The sequence below is a fragment of the Melitaea cinxia genome, chromosome 9, assembly GCF_905220565.1.
Source record: "Melitaea cinxia chromosome 9, ilMelCinx1.1, whole genome shotgun sequence".
Taxonomy (NCBI): domain Eukaryota; kingdom Metazoa; phylum Arthropoda; class Insecta; order Lepidoptera; family Nymphalidae; genus Melitaea; species Melitaea cinxia.
Window position 1 is genome coordinate 5,363,315 of NC_059402.1, and position 14,808 is coordinate 5,378,122.

The window sequence follows — 14,808 nt, forward strand, 5'->3', positions numbered from 1 at the left end:
ACGTGAATCTATCTATCTATCTATATCTATCGTATCGTATCTATATCTATCGTAAATCTACGTGATGACTTGTTTACTCCTAGTGTCCTGTGTTTTTTCCTAGGAAAAAAAACAAGTAGTGTTTCAGTGGTAGTTTTAGTGATGTTGATAAAAGCATTAACAAAATTAGGTAACAACAGTAAAAACAGTATAATATTTTTACAGCAAGCCAAGATGGGTTGTGTGTATATTATGTACAGTAAGTCTGGTGATATTGACGCTGTCCGCAGTTTCTGCTGGTCTCCTCATAGGCTACACGTATTGTTACGTCGAAAACAGAAGTGGAGTTAAAACAGGTAATAGATATGTACTTTAATAAGGTAATTAGAATACTTGTTAGTATCGCTTTACCATTTACAAAGATTTAACGTTGCACTTGTACACAAGAATTGTTAAGGTAACTTATTCGACAATGGCTAATATTTTTTTCCTTTTATTGATTTTTGATTTCGTCATGTATTATTGACTTCGATTAATTTCACATGTTTTATAGCTATGGAAGTGTATTTTGTTTTTTTAAATGAAACAATGTGTAATTCGCCGGTTTATTTTCTTTATGAGAAATTAAACGCGTGATTTCATTGGTTAAAATGTTATTTTTATCAATAGAACTCACGGGATTGAAAGTGTTGACTTACTATCAGCATGTAACTTATAACTAAAGAAAACTCAGCGTGAAATAAAATTACTTCCTTATCTAATAGTTTTAATAACAATCGTACATTTGTTTTAGTAAACACTACACAAACAAATGGAACACAATCATATCAAGCATCTTCAAACTCAGTACAAGTAAATGACACGACTATAAACGAAGCGCTCTTTATGCTGGTACAAAGAATTTTAAAAATTGGTCACAATATGTGGGATGACAATCGTTATTCTCTACCATGGATGTTCGACACCAAAAATGTTAAACGTGATACTTAATTTACTTGTGACATTATATTTTAAATAATAAAAGAAAATTTAAATAAATATAAATATTATGGATAAACTTTTTAATTGAGTGCTCGAATGGAAACATCGTTCAAAACCTGGAGATGCGCTTCTGTAATACCTACACGTTACGGAAAGTCACAGCTCAATAGTACGTACTACTTTCAAAAAGACATGGTATGTTCGTATTGTAATTAAGAACTTAGGCAGCCAGACTCCTACCAAAGATGACATAATTATGATTCTCCTAGTGTTGAAGGCGTCCATAATTTAGGTTAACCGCTTACATCAGGCAAACCGTATACTTTTTACTACCTCATTATTATTGTAAAAAATAAACTCAAAAACTTTTCACAATATAAAATAAATCTATACTAATATTACAAATCTGAAAAGTTTGTTAATTTTTTTAAACGCGCTAATCTCAGGAACTACTAGTTCAAATTGAAAAATCATTTTTATCTATCCATCGATAGCCCATTTACCGAGGAAGGCTGTAGGCAATTTTTTGCTCAAATTAAAGCGTGTGAAACCGCTGGACACAGCTAGTACGTAAGAAAAGGCTGAAAAACGTTCATATGCCACTAAAGTATCCGTGAGTGAGTATGAGAGGAATATTCAAGCGGTACATAGTGCAAAACTATAATGAGACCTGTCTGAAAACGGAATGTAATTTGGGCCTTCATTTTATTTTTAATGTCCGATTGTTCGAAGGGTGAACGCAGCAGTTCGTGTTATTGTATAAATTACTATTCACACTAACTTTTTTTTTAAATCTTTTATTTAATGGGAGATTAATCAACTACACACTAAATTATTTGCTATATTTTTGTTTAACCAACTCCAGGTATTGTATTTGCATAATGAGGTTTGGAACAAAAACAATAAAACTTTGCACACGTGTATGCGTTGTTGCAACTCATTTCATATTTCATATTATTTTTATCAACCGATTTCAAAAAAAGGAGGAGGTTACTCAATCTGACAGTATATATATATTTTTTATGTATATAATATCACTTCTTCATTTATGAACCGATTTTGATATTTCTTTTTTTGTTAAAAAGGATATCTATCCAAGGATGGTACCAAGATAAGGAAACCAGGATCTGATGATGGAATTCCAGAGAAATCGAGAGGAGTGCATGAAAATCGTAGTGACGACTAGTGCATTTGTTAATTTTTTTCGTCTACTTACGCTGTATATATTGTATAAGTCTGTTAATTATTAAAGCACATAACACTAAATGTAAACTAAAACTCATTGCAATAATATATTTAACGTGTTTAGACGGAAAAGCAAAGCTGTATCTAATAAGGCCAGATATATTAAGGAGTGAAAATTACCAACCTAGCCATAACTAGATAACGAAATCTTACAATTCCCAAAACTTTGCCTCCAAAAAAATGCGATAGGTATTGATTTATGAAATCAAATAACTATTTATAGGTATTGGTTGACTCATATCTTCACTAACATCACCTGTGACTGTGTCAACCCTCTCCGTCTGTAATCGTTTAGTGAAAAAAACTGACAAATTTCATGTTTGTGACAATTTCACGATTGATCAACATCGCGATTAAATTCATGATCTCATTATTGGTAATAAAATCGTCTACTTATGAAGCTTATAATATATTTTTTTACAAGAAAAATGTTTAGATATAAATAAATCTTAGCGAAACTAAAAACACACGACTACCAATACCACTAACGACGTGTTTTTGAATTTCAACCAAATACATGTTCTGACTTTCATTCCCTCTATTAAACCGAAACCATGCAGGATTTCATTAAAATTAATTATTTCTTATATAATTTTTTTCATGTATGACAAATTATTTAGATAGTTTACCTTGGTCTATAAAAGCACGATTTCGTACGGGAGCAAGTATAGTATAGGTATAATAGGTGGATCGTGGTGTGGCGTTTGGCTTCCACCAAACATTTTCGTTGTGTATGAATGTTTGTGTTTGGTTCTTTTGATTACTCATTGTTAAAATTTAATAAAATAAAGCATGTACGCCAGATTAAGAAAAACAGCCATACTTTACGCTTATTTTCAATTTCAAATTATTTTAACTTGATTTTAAAAAAAGTCTCTTTTCTGAACTAAAAGATTATTAAAAAAATAAATAAATAAATACCTACTATTTTTCCAATATTTACAAAAACTATTTAAAAATAAAAATATGCAGAAAAGGTATCAATAATTAATCATAATGGCAAAGACGATTAAAATTACAGAAATAAATTTTTGCAACTCTTTCAAAAGGGAAAATGATTTCAATTTACATTATTAACTAAAATAAAAATACCCACGTGTGTTTATTGTTATGGCATAATAAATTAATTACTACACGGATTGTTCTGATATATAAAGTCAAAATCTTGTTGTTTGTTGTTGTAAAATGTTTATATGAAAATTTTGAAATAGCGGTATTAATACTACAGACCGTCGTTACGTTTTCTTACACACAAACGGGTTATCCATCAGTTTCAATTCAATCATCTCTAAAAGGCCGGACACAAAGCGTGTTGTTAGTCTGTCTCAACTCTCATCACAAGTTGAAGTGCGCGCAAGTGACCGCGTGCACTGCACGATTACTCTAATATTTACGTAAATATAACACTCCTACTATTATTCAGGCTAGAGATATTGTGATACAATGTGTAAAGGTGTGTAACATTTAACGAGTGATTTTTTTTTTGTACTATTCGCTTTGTGTGTGCCTTTACAACACCTGCCGATAAGGAAAGAAGCAAGTGGTTCTCATTGAAGTTTTAACTCATGATTTAATACTTTTACGAGCATTATTCGTGTAAACTATTATATAAGGAACAAGAATTCATTTAATTTGGGAATTTTAAATGAGTTTGCATTCACATGTGTTAACCTTCTTAAGGTAATACTTGAAAATACAATAAAGAAAAACAAACAACTTAAATTGAATCATTTGTTTGTTAAATAGCAGATTTAAAAATGAAATAGGCCCATGAATTATGTTATACCGGCAAAAGATAGACAATACTATTTCGATAATAAATAAGGAACAGAAAACTGAAGGTAATATAAAAACTGTATCACTAAATAAAATAAAACACATTTGTGACAAGAACTAACCTACATTCGCAACCGATCACAATACTTTCATTTTCCTGTTGCTATTATAATAGCTTTAAAATATCAAATGCAATAGTCACGTGTTTTTTACAAATATTAACCGGCGTATTTGGTATTTTATATCTTATAGTCCAGGACAAAATTGTAGGTCTTAACTACTATACTAGCAGAACTATCAATGTATGCTTTAGTCCAAGTCAAATGATTAATTTTCAAAAAATCACAAAAGTACAGTTAGCAATTTAATTACCTGTTTAACAGGTTCTCATCGTCTCTGATAGTTTTATCCGAGGACCGACGTATATCGGTAAACAACTTTTTTATATATATATAACTAGGACGGCCAAGCTCACCTGATGATAAGCGATTACCGTAGCTTATAAACGTCTGCGACATCAGAAGCATCGCAAACGCGTTGTCACCCTATCCCCGATTCCCCTCAGTAGCTCTGGTCACCTTACTCACCAACAGAAACACAACACTGCTTGAAAGCAGTATTATTTAGCTGTGATCTTCTGTAAGGTTAAGGCACTACCCCAGTCGGGCTACTCCATATCTTGAGCAGGAAATTTCCTGCTGTACCCTACCTCAAATGGTAACAGTTACTGATTTATTTATTTTTTCACCATCAAATTTCCCTTGGTCTATCAAATACTTCTATTCACCTATCCCTATAAAATCGATGTTGTAGTACAAGTACTTACATTCGTAGAATTTAAACAGTTCCTAAGGGCCTGTTTTACCTCATGCCGATAGAGTATCTGATAGCCTATAAGTAACTTAATGATACGTAAACTTTATCACTACCAATAATTTCCATTCATTAAAATACTTAGATTTATATTTTTCAATCTTATACTTACTCACCCGAAAGAATATAAATTTTAAGGGAAAGAACTAAAAAAATTCTTAATCTGTTCCAGGAAATGTAAACAACAGGGTTTTACCTATATTTGGTTTTAAAATCATTTTCCAAAGACTTGTCTATATTTTTCAAAGGAAATAGGGAATTTACTTTGTTCAACTAATTATTCACAAAAGTAGCTGGAAACCCATCAATACGATAACTTGGAAAATACCAGTTTTCCTTATTTGAGTTCTTACGTTCATCTGTTCGTTTGTACGTGAAATACGTCATCGATGATTCATAATTACAAAATGTAATAAACTAGACTACTTGCGCTATTGAATTCGCGTAGAAACATTATAGATCTCGTTAAAATACTAAATATGTATAATAAAATATATACATTATAATTATTACAATAACACTAAATATATACATTTTAATATCATCATCATTACAGCCTATACAGTCCACTGCTGGACATAGGCCTCCACAAGTTTACGTCAAAAATAACGTGAACTCATGTGTTTTGCCCATAGTCACCACGCTGGGCAGGCGGGTTGGTGACCGCAGTACTGGCTTTGTCGTACCGAAGACGCTGCTGCCCGTCTTCGGCCTGTGTATTTCAAAGCCAGCAGTTGGATGGTTATCCCGCCACCGGTCGGCTTCTTAAGTTCCAAGGTGGTTGTGGAACCTTGTTATCCCTTAGTCGCCTCTTACGACACCCACGGGAAGAGAGGGGGTGGCTAAATTCTTTAGTGCCGTAGCCACACAGCACAACATTTTAATATTAATTCAGTATATATGTATGTATTGAAATCATATATTCAAAATTATTATTCAAATAAAGGAAAATTCTATTACTGCCTTAGACTAATTATATTAGAAATCGTGAATATCATTACATAGTATAAAAAGTCGCTTCCCGCTATCTGTATGCTTAGATCTTTAAAACTACGCAACAGATTTTGATGCGATTTTCTTAAGTAATTAGAGTGATTCCAGAGGAAGGTTTATTTATATGTATACATAATTAATACATGCATAATATAGTAGAGGAACACTGATAGTTTTAGAGGTTTCTTCTGTAATGTCATATATAAACACATTTTTTTTGCGCTTACATTGCAAATACTTATTTTATATTTTATATTTAGTATCAGCATTGCACCCATGCGAAGCCAGGGTGAGTCGCTAGTTTTAAAATAAATTTAGACAACATCAATAATATATATTTGTTCGTTATAATTTGCTACTATAAAGTAGAATAATTAATTGAAATTGAAATTCAGTAATCAGCTTACAATCTCAAACAAAAGTACATTTAATAGATATTCAGTATTCTTATACAAATTAATTTAACAATAATGATAAAATAGAAAATACAGTACAAAGAAAGTATTTTTAACCGACTTCATAATAGGGGAGGTTCTCAATTCGACTGTATTTTTTTATGAGTGTTACCTCACAACTTTTTATCGGGTGTACCGATTTTGACGATTCTTTTTAATTGTAAATAGAAAATGGTGTCTGTCAAGTTGTCCGATGTTTTGATTAAGACTTGACGAGTACTTTTTGAGTTATCCTTAATCTTAATCCGATTTATTTGACAATTTTTTAAAGTAATGAACATAGACCAGTTTATGATTTCGACATACTTCAATAACAATTAGCTTCATTTTGGTTACGCCTACATTTGATTATGGCGACCGCGGCCCTGAGACGCTGTGCAAAGGCGGTTGCATCACAACAGAGTAAGACCGCTTAAATTTATTTGCTCACGCAATAGTTTTAATTTTGTGATAAAATACTATTTTATACTACCTTTAACTTGCGACTTTTGATTTAGGTATTTTATTTTTACTGGCACATGTATATAGGATCACTTAAGTTACGTTACTTACTACTCAAATATTCAATGTAAAGGGGTTAACTACCTACTAAGTAAAATTTTTGAAGAAATTTTCCAGATACCTTCCTTTACTCTGACACCTTCAACCATCCAGTAACATAAATCAAAATCACAGTATTATATTTTAAAGACTATCAAATACATTCAAGTAAATAAATGGTCATAAATTGAATGTTTCCTGCGATGAGTTCCAATTGTTATCCGCTAAACGACTCTCGAAATAAATCAAAATTAAAATTTACAAACAGCGCGGTTCCACCTGCAATCAGTCGTAATAAAACTTTTTAGAGACAATATATTCTATACTCTATACAAATAAATAAAATTGGAGTGTCTGTTTGTAATATTAAAATAACCGATTTCTACTTTATGCATATGGATACGGTATATATACCAAAATACCATTTTTGACTATTTTTGTGTGTCTGTCTCTCTGTCTGTTTGTTCCGGCTAATCTCTGAAACGGCTGCACAGACTTTGACTGGACTTTTACTGGCAAATAGCTGATGTAGTACGGAGTACTTAGGCTACTTTTGTTATTTTTTTTTAATTTATTTATTTCAGAACTCTGCTAACTGAACAATAACTTTTTGTTAAATTCGACTCGGACGAAGTCGCGGGCACAGCTAGTTATTAATAATGTGGCTTTCTACAAGCGAAAGTCTATCCTTTTCGTAATATACTTAATAAAGATTATAAAAAGTACATATCATAAAAATTCTGATAACACTGTTTTCTATTTTCAAAACAGGGAAAAACTGTAAAAAAATTACCTACCTACACATTGTTAGAGATAATTAATAGTTACTTGTCAGGTCTTGCTCGAATTTAAATGGAAATTGGGACAATACGACAGGCACCAGCTTTCGAATAAAATAAGAGTAATCAAAATCGGTACACCCAGTAAAAAAGTATGAGGTAGCACACGTAAAAAAAAATTATAATCGAATTGAGAAACTCCTCTTTTTTTGAAGTCGGTTGGCAAAAATTAAACTGTATTAATTTGTATTTACGCAATATTTAACAAGTACTAATTATGGCTTGTTATTAAATTACCTGATGTAATTCTTTTCACTCGCACGACAAACGATGACTTATTAAATTAATAAGCATCTCCTATTACTTTATTTGCTTTCAAACAATATTTGAAACTCACTGTGGAAGCTTCAAAGTATCTGTGATATCCAATGACCAAATAACGTCATTATTTTACCACAGAGATCATAATTGTATGTAAAAATGTCGCTTTTCTGTACGGGTGTATAAAAAATCAAACCTATTTATGTTTTAGCAAGATTGTGTAAAATGAGATGTTTATTAAATTTATAAAAAAAAAAAACACTGTAAAAACATTTAAAAGAGAAACACAATACAACCAACTCAAACTTATTTATATTATATGAATTAATATATTACATTTACATTCTGAATAAAAGTGACTCCATCGATTATAGCTTATAAATATCACCTTATACATACAATACTCAACAATGAATAGAAAGTAAACAATAGCATACATAATACACGATTACGTGAAATCCTTACGTCATACAAATATACCAAAGCTAGGGAAAGATCAATAGCTGTCTACAGCTTAGGGTATTCAAATAGAGTACGAAAAATGTAAATGTATTTACGTAAATTTTCTTTGAACACATTATATAAAAAATGTTAACATGTAAGTCCTCGCATAACGAGAAGCTTAAACTAATCTCACCAATATTCATATTTTTCATGGACTTTTATCTGTTCACTACGTTATAATACTACAACCAGAAAATTCTAATAGTATCTTTCTTAATAATTTATAAATGGTTATTTTTGCATAAAACATTCTGTTGTTTAGTTACTTTTCTACATTTGTTGAAATTATTACTACGTTTTATAATAATTGTTTTATTTTAAATATTTTGTAAATTATATTAATCTACTTGTTCCGTACCGAATCATACCATACCATACTGTACCGTAAAAAGTATTTAAACGTACAAATTTTGGCCAAATCCTTTTCTTCTATTAGAATCAGAGATTCAGAGGCATTAAATCAAAATAATTCAAAAATCAAATCAAATCAAATAAAAAAAAACTACTTTATTCAAATAGGCTTTAGGGACACTTTCGAATCGTCATTTTACAAATATAATTTTAAAGTGATTATTATTATTAAAAGTGAAACTACTACCGATGATGCTTTTCCATTCAATATTAGTTGATATCATTACAGCCTATACAGTCCACTGCTGGACATAGGCCTCCACAAGTTTACGCCAAAAATAACGTGAACTCATGTGTTTTGCCCATAGTCACCACGCTGGGCAGGCGGGTTGGTGACCGCAGTACTGGCTTTGTCGCACCGAAGACGCTGCTGCCCGTCTTCGGCCTGTGTATTTCAAAGCCAGCAGTTGGATGGTTATCCCGCCATCGGTCGGCTTCTTAAGTTCCAAGGTGGTTGTGGAACCTTGTTATCCCTTAGTCGCCTCTTACGACACCCACGGGAAGAGAGGGGGTGGCTAAATTCTTTAGTGCCGTAGCCACACAGCATTAGTTGATAATATCTATACAAATCAATAAAATTGGAGTGTCTGTTTGTAATATTAAAATAACCGCTTTTTACTAAATGCACATAGACGTATATACGGTACATATACCAAAATAATATTGACATTGGTTTTTTTTTTTGTTTGAAGACAAACACAATTATTAGAAGAATCATAACCGTTTTTTTACTCTATTTTGAAATACAAAACAGTGCTATCAAATTTTTAATGACATGTAATTTTTATAATCTGTACGAATAAATAAAATTGGAGTGTCTGTTTGTAATATTATAATAACCGCATTTTGATAAATTCATGTATATGTATGTATACACGGAACATATATCAAAATATAATTTTTTAAAATTTTTGTCTATCTGTCTGTCTGTCTGTATGTCTGTTTGTTCCGGCTAATCTCTGAAACGAATGGACCCATTTTGATTGGACTTTCACTGGTTCATTCACAGCTATCTAATAGCTGATGTAATGAGGAGTAACTTAAGTTACTTTTATATTAGAAATGTATTTATTATATTATGATGAAATCATCACTACGCTATTCCGTTCTGTTCTAATCTGTTCAATTCTGTTCTATACTATTCTATTCTGTTCGATTTTCTATTCGATTTTCTTTGCGATTCTATACGATTTTCTATTCGGTTTTCTTTTCGATTTTTTTTTTTTTTTTTATTGGAACCACAAACATGTTTACAATAGACATTAAGTACATTAAACGTAAGTATTACAATTTAAGTTATTGCAAACTCAACACTGATGGTCACATTGAACATAATCAAATTGCAAATGGTGAACCTGTCTTACAATTCATTGTTTCTATAATTGAATTTGATGTCTTAATCAAAATATAATATATAATACATATGTACTCACATATAGATATAGACTATAAAATATATATACATTATAATCAATTTTCTACTTGATTTTTAATTCGTTCTTATAATCGGTTTTCTATTCGATTTCATAATCGATTTTTTGTTATTTCCTTTTAGTGTCTTCCACTAACTCTAAGGATAGAGCTCTAAGGTACTTAAACTCTGCCTAGAAATCGATTGATTCAACAAAATGACATAATCGATTACTGCGCTCAAACTCCAGGTGGTATGAACAAATAAAGCAAAAGACAGTAATAGAGTTCAAGCCTCCGTCGATCTGTATGCGAGTAACGACATATTGAATCCTACGTAAGCCTATTTTTATTTGTAACTGGACGCGGCTTTCATCCGCATAACGGTCAAAGTGTTTATCCTGCAACTACGACCTATATTGTAAAATATATTTATTTAATTTATTTATTTTATACTTTTTTGTACACCACAAATATATTACAAACAAAGCATAAAGATAGTTACAGACAGTGAAGTACAATGGGCGGACTTATGGCTAATTAGCCATTTCTTCCAGACAACCCATAAATATATGCATATGTTCCCCTCCTATGTACCTTAATAATGTTTAAAAAAAATTGAAAACGTCTAAGTAGTTTTAGACTTCGTCGCTTATAAGAAAAGACATAAGATATAGAGATAATATAGATAAACAGATTAAAAAATATTTGATTAGTCTGTATTAAAAAAATAATTCAAGTCGTTTTAAAGAGATTCGTTATTCGTGCTAGTGTTGTAAAATTTAATTTTGCGAGAAAGTGAATATGCAGTTTTTATTCCAGAGACATGCCATACCACACATGACCGCAATGTTGTAATGGATTGAGCTGAACTGAAACAGTTTGTCAGAGTTCCATATACATATAATGATAAAAGCGGTAGAGTTTAATTTGGTCGACTCTTTCAATTCTCGTTGACCAATAATTTCCCAAATAAGGACAATGGCCGTTATAAGGTGTAATGAGAATACTCTTATTAAACGGGGTATTTTAATCCGGACAAGAAACAATATGTAAAAATCTAAAAATGCGGTTGTCAAAGCAGGATCGAACCCGTAACCGTATATGTAATGATTATGGGTTATTGTACAGTTAACATTATAAAAAATATCATGTGATACATGTTCAATGCAATACCAATCTGTGTTTTCATTTTCAAACAACTGAGTGTGTTTGTCTATTTTAGCATACTGTGATTGAATGCGTTTCAAGTCAATATTTAGCTTTACGTATGTGAATAAATATCTAGCTAGAATTTAAGTATGATACACGTTATTTCTACAGAGGAGTAAAATGAAATGATTGCAAAAAAAAAAATGTTTGAACACAATCATTTAAAAATTTGGTAATACAAAAAAAATCAAAGTTCGTACTAAGCTGTGTAAAGTGCTATAAATCAAAACCATAGGATATAAAACATTATGTAACTCAATTGAGACCGGGTACATAGCAACTACCAATTAACATTAAACCGAATTATATCAAATTAAAGAGGTTTTAATTGGATATATTCATTTGAATGTAAAAATATAATAATAAAATAAATTATATCTGTATATTCATATAAACCGCGTGTTTTCTTAGTTATTTTAAATTCTCGATATTTCAACACTATTGAAACGCCATATACTATGCAAGACTAACAACTAAAATGGTAAACATCCTGGTTTATATACAAAACATAAGATTTTATGATTGTAATTATCATTTTTGTTTCAGAACCAATGCAAGAAAGTTATATAAAATACATAGAAGATGGCAATACACAGCATGATCGTCACTGACGCACGCGATGCCACCACTAACAGCTGCTGTAGGAGGTAGGATATATTTGTATAGCCCTTCCTTAAGAAAAATTGCACCTACTTCTTTGACCGTAAATATTACCTAGATGAGTAATGTTTACTATATGTAAAACCAGCCTATATAACTCTACTGGACTTTTTTATTTAGCTTAAGCTGCCATGTTGTTCCACTTAGGATATATGAATAAAAATAGTTATAAAATATCGTAACATAATGTAAACTTCAGTAACTTAAGTATTAGTAAACTATAAACGAAATAAATAGTAAGAAAATAGTTTGCGCACTGATTTTGGTTATTATTATTTTATTCCATATTGTTTTTTAATATCATGCACATATAGGTACATATATAATCACTTTCCATTAAAACTTAGGAGACCAAGTATCATTCAACGCCATCTGTTGTCAAGTCATGTTACTAAATAGAAAGAGTGTTTATTCCATTTCTTATTCACCTACTTCATAAAAATTACGCGGTAAGTTAAAAACTCGTACGTTTTAAATATAATGTTTACCCTGAATACATTTTAATAAATAACACTTTGAAAGAAATACTTAAGTATATTTATAAAAAAAATTAACATTATACGAAGTTGAAAAAAGAAAATAAAGGCTAAGCTAAATTCTTACTCAAGATAAAAATCAAACTCTTCAAACTGAATTTTCAATCAACTACGTGCGGAATGTAAATATTCAAGATAAGTTAAATTCGTGGTAAAGTTAGAAGCGTAACGTCTTTCTGGAACAAAAAATTATCTAGGACGTAATAATCTAGGATTTTTTCCGAAAACCTGTCACAATTGTCTATCACATTGTTGTATACATTTACTTTAGACTTGTCTATGTAAGCATACGTTCAAATTTTTTGCATTGTGTGTTACTACTGCCTCTAACAACAATGATTACTATAATAAATAACACAACAAAAACCGCGTTGCAAATTGCACAGCACGGAACCTGTAGTTTGCGATTCAAACAGGTCCTTAACCAACCTTTTAATGTGGCATAATTTGTAAATAACATACAATATGTGTAATAAATAAATGTACTTTTGAAGAAGAGTAAATAGAAGAAATCAGTGATGGCCAGAGGCCACTCCAGACTTAGAGAGAAGAGAGAAGAAACACAGATCGTATAAAGTTATCTATTTTAACACTAATTTAATAAAATAATAGTCAATAAAGGAAGAGCAGTCATAAAAAATTACATATAGTATTCTGGGCTTATTACTTACTTAAATCACAGCGCCACATTTTTGTGGATGCATCACCATCCCATCTTTCGTAAATAAAATTGGAGCAGCTATCGTTGCATTTTTCAAGTGGGACAAACAGACGTCCACCTGATGGTAAGGCAGGCGCAACACAGCAGACAAAGCTCCTGCTTTTCTTCTATAGATATATGAACAACATGATTAAAAAGAGACCAGAGGTCACTAAAAGAGACTACCGAAGTCTAAAATTTATGGGCTGTTTTAATTGAACTCACGACTTGAATAATTTTTCATAAAGTTAATTTCATAAAATTGTCTAATGTGCAGCACACATTAAATTTTCAGGGAACTTGTTCCTACAATTTTTAATATAAAATTTAGAACAAACGCATGAGAATTAGCCTTAAGTTTTAGTACGTTTATGAGGGACGTAAATATATTATTTACGAATAGACCAACGTAATTCTTTTTGTGTATTCAAAAATACGTGTTAAACAAAAACAACAACATTCAAAAGTAAGTTTCGATCGACCGTGACAGGACTCGAACCTGCAATCTTCGGATCCGAAGTCCGACGCCTTATCCATTAGGCCACACGGTCCTTGTACATAATGCTGTATTATCAGATCTTGCTCTTCTCTGAAATTTTATGACAATTTTCATAACTAAATGCAGACTTTCATAAAGAAACCTACGTTGTTTTGCAATTAAAGGCAAATAATTTTCAACAATCCTTTAAAGTTAATATGATGAACAACAATTAAATAGTACTTTTTATTGTCTTACTAGCTGACCCGGCGAACTTCGTATCGCCTAACACAAACTTTATCGTATGGTATTAAAGTTCAAATTGACTTTTAAGTATTATCACAAATCTTTTGTATGGGAGTATAGAAAAGTGTTGTTTTTAGACTTTTTCAGGAAATTTAAAATTTTTTTTTGAATTTTTCTCTCCGTAAGAACCATCCTCGTACTTCAAGGAACATTTTAAAAAAAGAATTAGCGAAATCGGTCCAACCGTTCTCGAGTTTTGCGCTTAGCAACACATTTTGCGATTCATTTTTATATATAAGAAGATATAAATATTTTAAATATTGCCTTCATGATGTCTGTCTAGTTACTAGAACTTTTCACGAAATGTCAATACACCATTTAGTCACTATTTTCAATATATCGATTTCACCGCAATCCGCATCCGTAGGGCTAAGACAACGTAAAACATTACGCTATTGTTTATAACATGATTGAAGTACAGATATAAAAGAAAATGTTCGCTTGATATAATCAGATACAAAGAAAATTAATATTGGAAAAGTCAGAATAAGCTACCTAGGATACAACTAATTTATTTATTTTTATTATTTATACCATAAACGCGAATGTTCGTGAGGGTGAAAGAATCGATGAAAGAATACGTAACACGTATGTATGTATGTGTTTGTCTCATTTTTGTCACTTTAAGACTATCGAATAATTAGAAGAT

At 31.0% G+C, this 14,808-nt stretch overlaps 1 non-coding gene across 1 annotated transcript; it reads right to left on the reverse strand.

The window, feature by feature from the left end:
* Window positions 1-13,853: 13,853 nt before the first annotated feature.
* On the reverse strand, window positions 13,854-13,926 carry Trnar-ucg. The gene has a single exon. It is a non-coding gene; the product is annotated as a tRNA-Arg (tRNA).
* Between the last annotated feature and the right edge of the window lie 882 nt (window positions 13,927-14,808).